Raw genomic sequence first — 7,621 nt, forward strand, 5'->3', positions numbered from 1 at the left:
ACATACTTGGCCACCTTGTCTTTGATAAAAGTGCCAAACACATTCACTTGAAGAAAGCATCTTTAATAAATAATGATGGAAAAACTGACTCTGCACATGTCAAAGATTAAAATTGGACCTATGTCTCTCACTATGAACTAAATAAAATTCAAAATGGATCAAAGATCTAAATATTAGAATATAAACATTAAATCTTCTGGAAGATAGAATAGCTAAAACTCTTGAAGACAATGGTGTAGACAAAGACCTTATATATCTCATTGCTATCTGTTTATCAATAAAATTTTGAAAAAAAAAAGACCTTATATAGCACGTGAACTAGCACACACACACACACACACACACAAAATCAACAACTGGGATCTCATCTTATTAAAAAGCTTTTGCACAGCAAGAGAAACCACCACAGAGTGAAGAGACAATCTACAGTGTGGAAAATATATTTGCTAGTTGTTACTCACACAATGGATTGCTATCCAAAATATAAAGAATGGAATACCCATCTCTAAAAAAACTAAACAAAAAAAGGTGATACAAAGGAAGGACCATTTTGCATTTGTATATACAAAATAGAATAGATATACAGCTACTTTCTCTTAATTCAATGAGAGGAAAGATTTGTAATAATATTTGGACAGGATATCATGTCTGCATCTTGTACTATGAATAACCACTAAGAAGATGACAATATGTAATGTATTCATTATTGAAACTATCCTATTAATCAGTTTTGAAACTGTCTCAAAAAAAAGAAACTGTCTCATTGCTGTTTCTCAATAAAATTAATAGAAAAAGAAATAAAAATCATTCCATATCAAAAAAATATAAAGAACTCAGAACATAAGACCTACCAAATTTAACAACTCAATCCAAAAATGGGCATTTGAGATGAATACATACTTTTTTTTTTCTGTACTGGGGATTGAACTGAGGACCTTGCGCTTGCCAGGCAAGTGCAAATACATACTTCTTAGATGAAGAAATACAAACAGCAAATAAATATATGAGAAAATGTTCAACATCATTGGTCATTTGAGAAATGCAAATTAAAACAACAGTAAAATTCCATCCCACCCCAGAAAGAATGATCATCAAGAAATCAACTAATAATATGCTGCATGGGCTGTAGAGAAAAAAGAATCCTTTTCCACTGTTAGTGGAAATGTAGACTGGTGCAGTCACTGTGGAAATCAGTGTGGAGATTCCTCAAAAAAGTAGAATCACCCGGCCGGTGGTACAGTCGGGTTGAGGTTGTCGGGGTCCGGGACGTCATGGGGGCTACTAGCGACGTCGAACAGCCGCGGGGTCCCGCCGGAGCAGAACGGGGCGGCCCCGAACTGGGTGATGCAGGCGCAGCAGGGCAGCTGGTTCTGACAAACCCTTGGAACATAATGATAAAGCACCAGCAGGTGCAGCAAAGAGGCCGCAGCTCCCAGATGCCTACAAGCTTTACAGATCCTGCCATCTCTGTGGATCTCCTCCGAGCTGTCCTGCAGCCTAGCATCAATGAAGAGATCCAGACAGTCTTCAACAAGTACATGAAGTTCTTCCAGAAAGCAGCCATGAACGTTTGAGACAATGTGGGAGACGAGGTGGACACAGAGCAGCTGATCCAGGAGGCTTGTCGGAGCTGTCTAGAGCAGGCTAAGCTGCTGTTCTCAGATGGAGAAAAAGTAATACCCAGATTGGCCCACGAGCTTCCAGGGATAAAGCGTGACCGACTAGCAGACAAGGAATGTGCTCATCGAGGAAGCCCCATTCCCAAAAAGAGAAAAGGATGGCCTCCTGGACACATCCTGGCAAGTGAGCAGGGAGCCGCTGGCATGGTCAGATGGAAGCCAAAGTCCTGTGAACCAATTCGCAGGGAAGGCCCCAAGTGGGATCCAGTCCAGCTGAACGAAGCTACCACCTTTGTTTTGGGATCTCGAACCAACAAGGCCCTAGGCATGGGAGGCACTAGAGGCAGAATCTATATCAAGCACCCGCACCTCTTCAAGTATGCAGCTGACCCGCAGGACAAGCACTGGCTGGTCTAGAATCACCACATGCGGGCAACAGGGGGGAAGATGGCCTACCTCCTCATCGAGAAGGATATCCGGGACCTTGCTGCCAATGATGACTATAGAGGATGCCTGGACCTGAAATTAGATGAGCTGAAATCCTTTGTCTTACCCTCCTGGATGGTCGAGAAGATGTGCAAGTACATGGAGACACCAAGGACAGAGAATGAGCACCGTGCTGGGGAAGCACCTGTGCAGACCTGAGCCCCATCATGACTGCAGTGGGCAGCTGCCTCCGAGAGCCCTTCCCCCACGTGCTCCTAGCCAGATTGCTGCAGAGTTAACCTGCATGGGCTAGTCTGTAAGGACTCACTGCTGAGCACCCCAGATTGGCATGTGGGTCTGTATTTGTACAGTTATTAGGATAAGCAATTAAACTATTTGTAATAAACACACAAAAAAAGTAGAATCAGTTAAGATATTTATACTACTAATTTATCTTAGTTCATTGAAAAGAAAGGTTAGTGTTAATATTGTTTGGACAATTAAATGCCAATTATCTTGTACTCTGAGAAACTAATTTAAAGATAACAGTAACTAATGTATTAACCACATTACCTTGTTTTGAATAGTTTTTTTTTCTTTAAAATTAAAAAAAAAACATAAAATAAAAAGAGGAGTTTCTCTCGGCATAATATAAATGATCTCTCCGGGGCACAGTCATGTGCACTCCCAGCCCCGGAAGTTGCCTGTCAGAGGTCCTAGAGTTGAGGCCTGCTCTGTTTTGAATGTGATTCATTCCCTCTGAAACTTGTGTTGAAACTTGATCACCAGTGAGGTCTTTGAGAGGTGATATGTCATGTGGGCTCTGCCCTCATAAGTGGATTAATGCACTCCTGGAAGAATGGATGCATGAGTTACCGTGGGAGCAGCTTTGTACAAAAGTGTGCTCTCTGGCAAGCTCGCTGTCTTGCTGTGAGGTGTGCTCCACCATGTTATGATGCAGCAGGGAGGCTTTCACCAGATGCCATTGCCATGACCTTGAACTCTTTAGCCTGCCCACTATGTGCTAGATAATCTTCTATTTTTTTTTTTTTTTCAAATACTACGGATTGAACCCAGGGCCTTCATACTGAGCTATATACCCGACAACTGCTCCCACTTTTATATTTTTTTATTTTGAGACATTCTAAGTCACTAAATTGCCCAGGCTGGGCTTGAACTTGCTATCTTCTTGCCTTATCCTCCCAGAGTGCTGGGAATATGGGCAGGTGCCACCATGACTGGCTAATAAAACTCTATTCTTTATAAATTATTTAGTCTGGACCACTCAGTTACAGCAACAGAAGATGGACTAAGACAGGGCCCCTTGTTGGGGTAGAAAAGGAGCTGAGGGAGAGACTATCATGATGGAGAAGTCAGAGGGGGTTGGGAACCCTACAGTGGGAGGGACCTGGTGGTCAGGTCCATTGTGTAGCTCTCAGAGGTCTAGCAAATGTCTCTGTACATTGTCAGCCTAAGCACAGAAAGTGGTGAAGGAGAGGCCCTCCAGAGAATACTGACATTTATTCTGAAGTAGACTTGCAGTGGGTCAGTCAAGCACTAGAGTGAGAATATGGGTGCTACAGCTAACTGGGCATATTCACAGAGTCTGAAGGAAGAGGAGTTTTTAAAAATAAAAATTAGAATTGCATTGGATATTTTGAAACAAGAATCCTTGGTCATGGTAAATAACAATAAGATGGGTATATCAGTCCAGGCGAAACAGGGAGAAAACCTGATCTTGGGTGGGTGACCTCCAAACGATACAGGGAACCTTTAAGTGATACAGGGGAAAAATGATCTCCTGACCTGACCTGGATGAGTTCGTGTTCTCTAACACTGAAGAATGAATTTTAGGAACAAAATTTTAGGAAGTTATGAGCAGAATATATTTATTGAGAGAAAGAAAGCTCCTGTCCAAGAGAGGGACAGGAGGGGGGCCTGAGAGGGTTGTTCTCCCAGAAGCTGTCTCTTCCAGGGGACTTTTATAGTGTAAAACCATGCGGTGCTAAGGTGGAGAAAGGGGGAACTCGCTTAGGTGGATGCAGGGTGGGACAAAACTATGGTCAGCCAATGGGATTACAAACACCACTGCTCAGGTAAAATTGATTAAGTCTGGGACCAAAGGGGGAAGGGAGTCACGTAGCAAGTGGGCATGAATGTCAAACAGGACTTTATCTGGTAAGGATTCTTTCTAGCTTTCTCAGGGTAATGATCAATCCTAGATGCTAATCTTTAGGGAGGTCAGCATTTGTTTGCTCTTTGGTCTTTAGGTCTGGTTCACAGCGGGAGCATCCATCCCTCTCACAGTTGTAAGGTATCTTGTCTTCTGTGCTGTGTCCTTTGAGGGCCTGGCCCTGTCTGACTGCCTATAATATTTCTATCTAGTTTGGCTGCCTGTAACACAGGGTCAAGCAGAGAGTTGCTGAGCAGATGTCCTTGTGGAAGTGTTTCTTCAGAGTCAAGAGTACAGGTCAGTGTACTAGAGCACCTCCCTGGCACAGGTAAGGCCCTGGGTTTAATTCCCAACATCATGGGAGAAAAATAGAGGGAAAAGAAGAAAACAACATGAAGGTCTCTTCATTCAAGGTTGCAACAACCTCTGTGTGAGCTTACGGTCCTGGCAGTGTTCTGTGATCATTATTGTGAGGCATGTAAGGTGGTGATTATTCACTGGTAGGTAAAGGATTAAACACTCACTAGCGATCTTGGCCAGCCACACTGAGGAGTCATAAGATATTGTACTAATAGTGACCCCAAACAGCATGAGAAATTTTTCTCCCAGGAAGAAGGGGCCATGTGTGAGGCTGAAGGAAAGGACCCTGCCAATTTGCAACAGTGATGGACAGCTGTAGCTACAGTGCGGGTATGCCTAGAAGATGAACAGGACATGGTGCCCTTGGAAATACATCCATAAGATAGCAACATTTACTGAGACTTTTCACATCTTCAATCCCTTATAAAACAACTTCTCACTCAAATGGTGTGATCTTCTCTTGGACTCACTCCCTGCTCTCCTCTCTTATATCAAAAACCACCTGCCCCAATGTGCTGTGCTGGCCCCACCCCTGGGGCACATGGAGGTAGGGATTGAGACTGGGTGTGGTGGCGCCTGCCTGTAATCCCAGCACTTGGGAGGCTGAAAGCAGGAGAATCACTACAAGTCTGATTTGTGTAGTAAGACCCTATAGACCCTGAACTAAATATATTTTAAAAAAAGAAAACCTAAATTTTCTGTATTCCTTGACTGCTCATAAATTCTCTCACCGCCTGTAGTAACAGCCTTCCACAAACTGCACCTCACGAGGCAATAAGCTCCTGGTTTCATATGCTCTTTTTTGGAAAGAGTTAGCACAAGCAACTGCCTCTGTGCTGTGTATGAACATGCATGCACCTAGGTACAGCACTAGTCTTACATCACTAACCCTCAAAATAAAAAATTTTGAGACAGGTCTTGCTAAGTCACCAAATCGCTCCCATGGAGCCTGAACCTGCTACCTCCAGAGGCAGAGGAGAAGTACCGGACTCTCCTCTCTCCTGTGCCAGCCAGAGGGAGGTGTGGGTTGGCAATGTTCAGCATGCCCTGCCACCTTGCCAGTCTCGTTGAAGATTGCCCAGCTTGGGCGGCCCTGACAGCTGGACTTTTCTGGATGGCACTGCTTGGACCAATCACAGGGCTGCACTTGGACCTAAGGACTGAATTTGAGTGAATGACAGACCTACACTTGGACCAACTGCAGGCCCGCAGCTGCTTTATAAGCAGCATTCCCTTCACAATTCTTGGTTTACTCTAAGAGGGCTCCCTCTGGCATGTAAATCTCCCTGTGCTACCACATGGGGCCTGTTAACATAAGCCTCACTCCAATGGTCCTGAAATCTGCTTGTGAGTTATTCTGAAGTAGTCTGAGCTTCGAAGTTTCTATAACTCTACTAAGTAGTGTGGCCAGAATGGTTTCTTTAAAATAAAGAGCAATAGGGCCGGCCAAATAGCTCAGTGGTTTAAAGCACCTGCAAGCAGGCTCAGGGGCCCAGGGTTTGATCCCCCTGGGGCGTGCTGAGACAGCAATTGAGACTGGGCGTGGTGGTGCAGGCCTGTGATCCCAGCTCTTGGGAGGCTGTAAATAGGCAGATCACTATGAGTCTGATCTAGTAGTGAGACAATGAACACCCTGTAGACCCTTCTCTAAAATAAAAAAAAATAAATAAATAAAGAGCAATAAATACCAGGACTATACACCCTGAAGGTCTCTAGCAACCAGTAGCCAACAACAATCTGTGACACAGACTGGCCCCCCAGAGTCAGCAGGTAGCATCCAGCATTATCTGCTGGTGTTCAGCGGCATCAGGACTGCTAGCAGAGCTGCACTTTGCTGATTCATGATTTCCATCTAAATTGAGCAAAAGGACCCTCCAGCTGACTGGCAACTTTCCCTTAGTGCTGGGATTGTAGGTACATAGCCACTATGGTGAGCTGTGACTCTATTTTGATTCTGATAACTTTCACATTTCTTTCACAGCATTCAGCAGACCTGGCACAGAAATATAGCAGAGTAGGTGAGTAGAGAAGAACTAAGAGAACCTCAAACCTCATGTGGTTCCCCTGCTCTCAGAGGGAGGGGGCTGTACGACATTTTCCCTGTATCCATTGACAAGGAAGCAGTTGTCCCTGAAGCTGAAGTAGAAAAGGACCCCAAGAAGCACTATAACCAGGGACAGCACAGATGCAGTAGCTTGAATCAATGACCTTGGACAAAGTGGGTCCAAGGTCACATAGGTAAAAAACAACTGGGACAGAAATTAGCCCAGATTCAGCTCCCTCTCCATGCGCACCTCCCAAGCCTCACTGGCAACAGTGGCCAAGATAAAACATATGGGAGGCTTGAACTCAATTTATCCAGCATGGCAGAGATAACTCAGAATTGAGCAGATGAAGGTCTCATGCCCTGATGTAATTGCTCAAAAAAAAAAAAAAAAAAAAAAAGAATTGATTCATAAAAACCCCTGAAGTTTTATTTCATCTCTTCTAGATTTGCGGTCCAGATACAATCCACGCTAGAAAGGCAGGCCTTGCCTGCCTTTGTTGTCATCACAGACAGGACTGTGAGTGAGAAGCAGACCGGGAAGATCACAGACTGGTTCTCTAAAGGCAGTTTGGAGTGCAGGTCCATGTGGTACAACTGCCAGGAATCATCTGAAGTGCCTTGGCATGCGGGCTTCAGCAGGGCTTCTCATGCTTGCAAAAAAACACCTCTGAGACACAAGGAGCCAGATTACCCTAGTGACAGTTGTGAAAGTGCATTTCAATAGCAGCTATTAAAGTGATTACATGAAAGTAAACTAACAATTGAATTCATTCTAGCAGATCAATTTGCAAAGATAGCAAGAGCTGTTGGGAAAGAGCCCAGAGAAAGTGTAAAAGGTGAGGCTTTGTTTACACAGCAAAAGCAGCAGGAAACAGAAATGAGGTCAGGCACAATTGGAGCTTGGCTTTTCACCCCGGGCGTTCCAACTGGGCAGCCCTTCACCTGCAGTCAACTGACAAGCACCTCTCAAACAGGCCTCCTAACTTGCAGGCAAGC

General features: G+C 44.4%; 1 pseudogene; it reads left to right on the top strand.

Annotated features, from left to right (window-relative positions):
* The first annotated feature begins 1,271 nt into the window (after positions 1-1,271).
* LOC101570419 lies at positions 1,272-2,416 on the top strand (annotated as a pseudogene).
* Positions 2,417-7,621: the final 5,205 nt, after the last annotated feature.

The sequence above is a fragment of the Octodon degus genome, unplaced genomic scaffold (genome assembly GCF_000260255.1).
Source record: "Octodon degus isolate 3935 unplaced genomic scaffold, OctDeg1.0 scaffold00059, whole genome shotgun sequence".
Lineage (NCBI taxonomy): Eukaryota > Metazoa > Chordata > Mammalia > Rodentia > Octodontidae > Octodon > Octodon degus.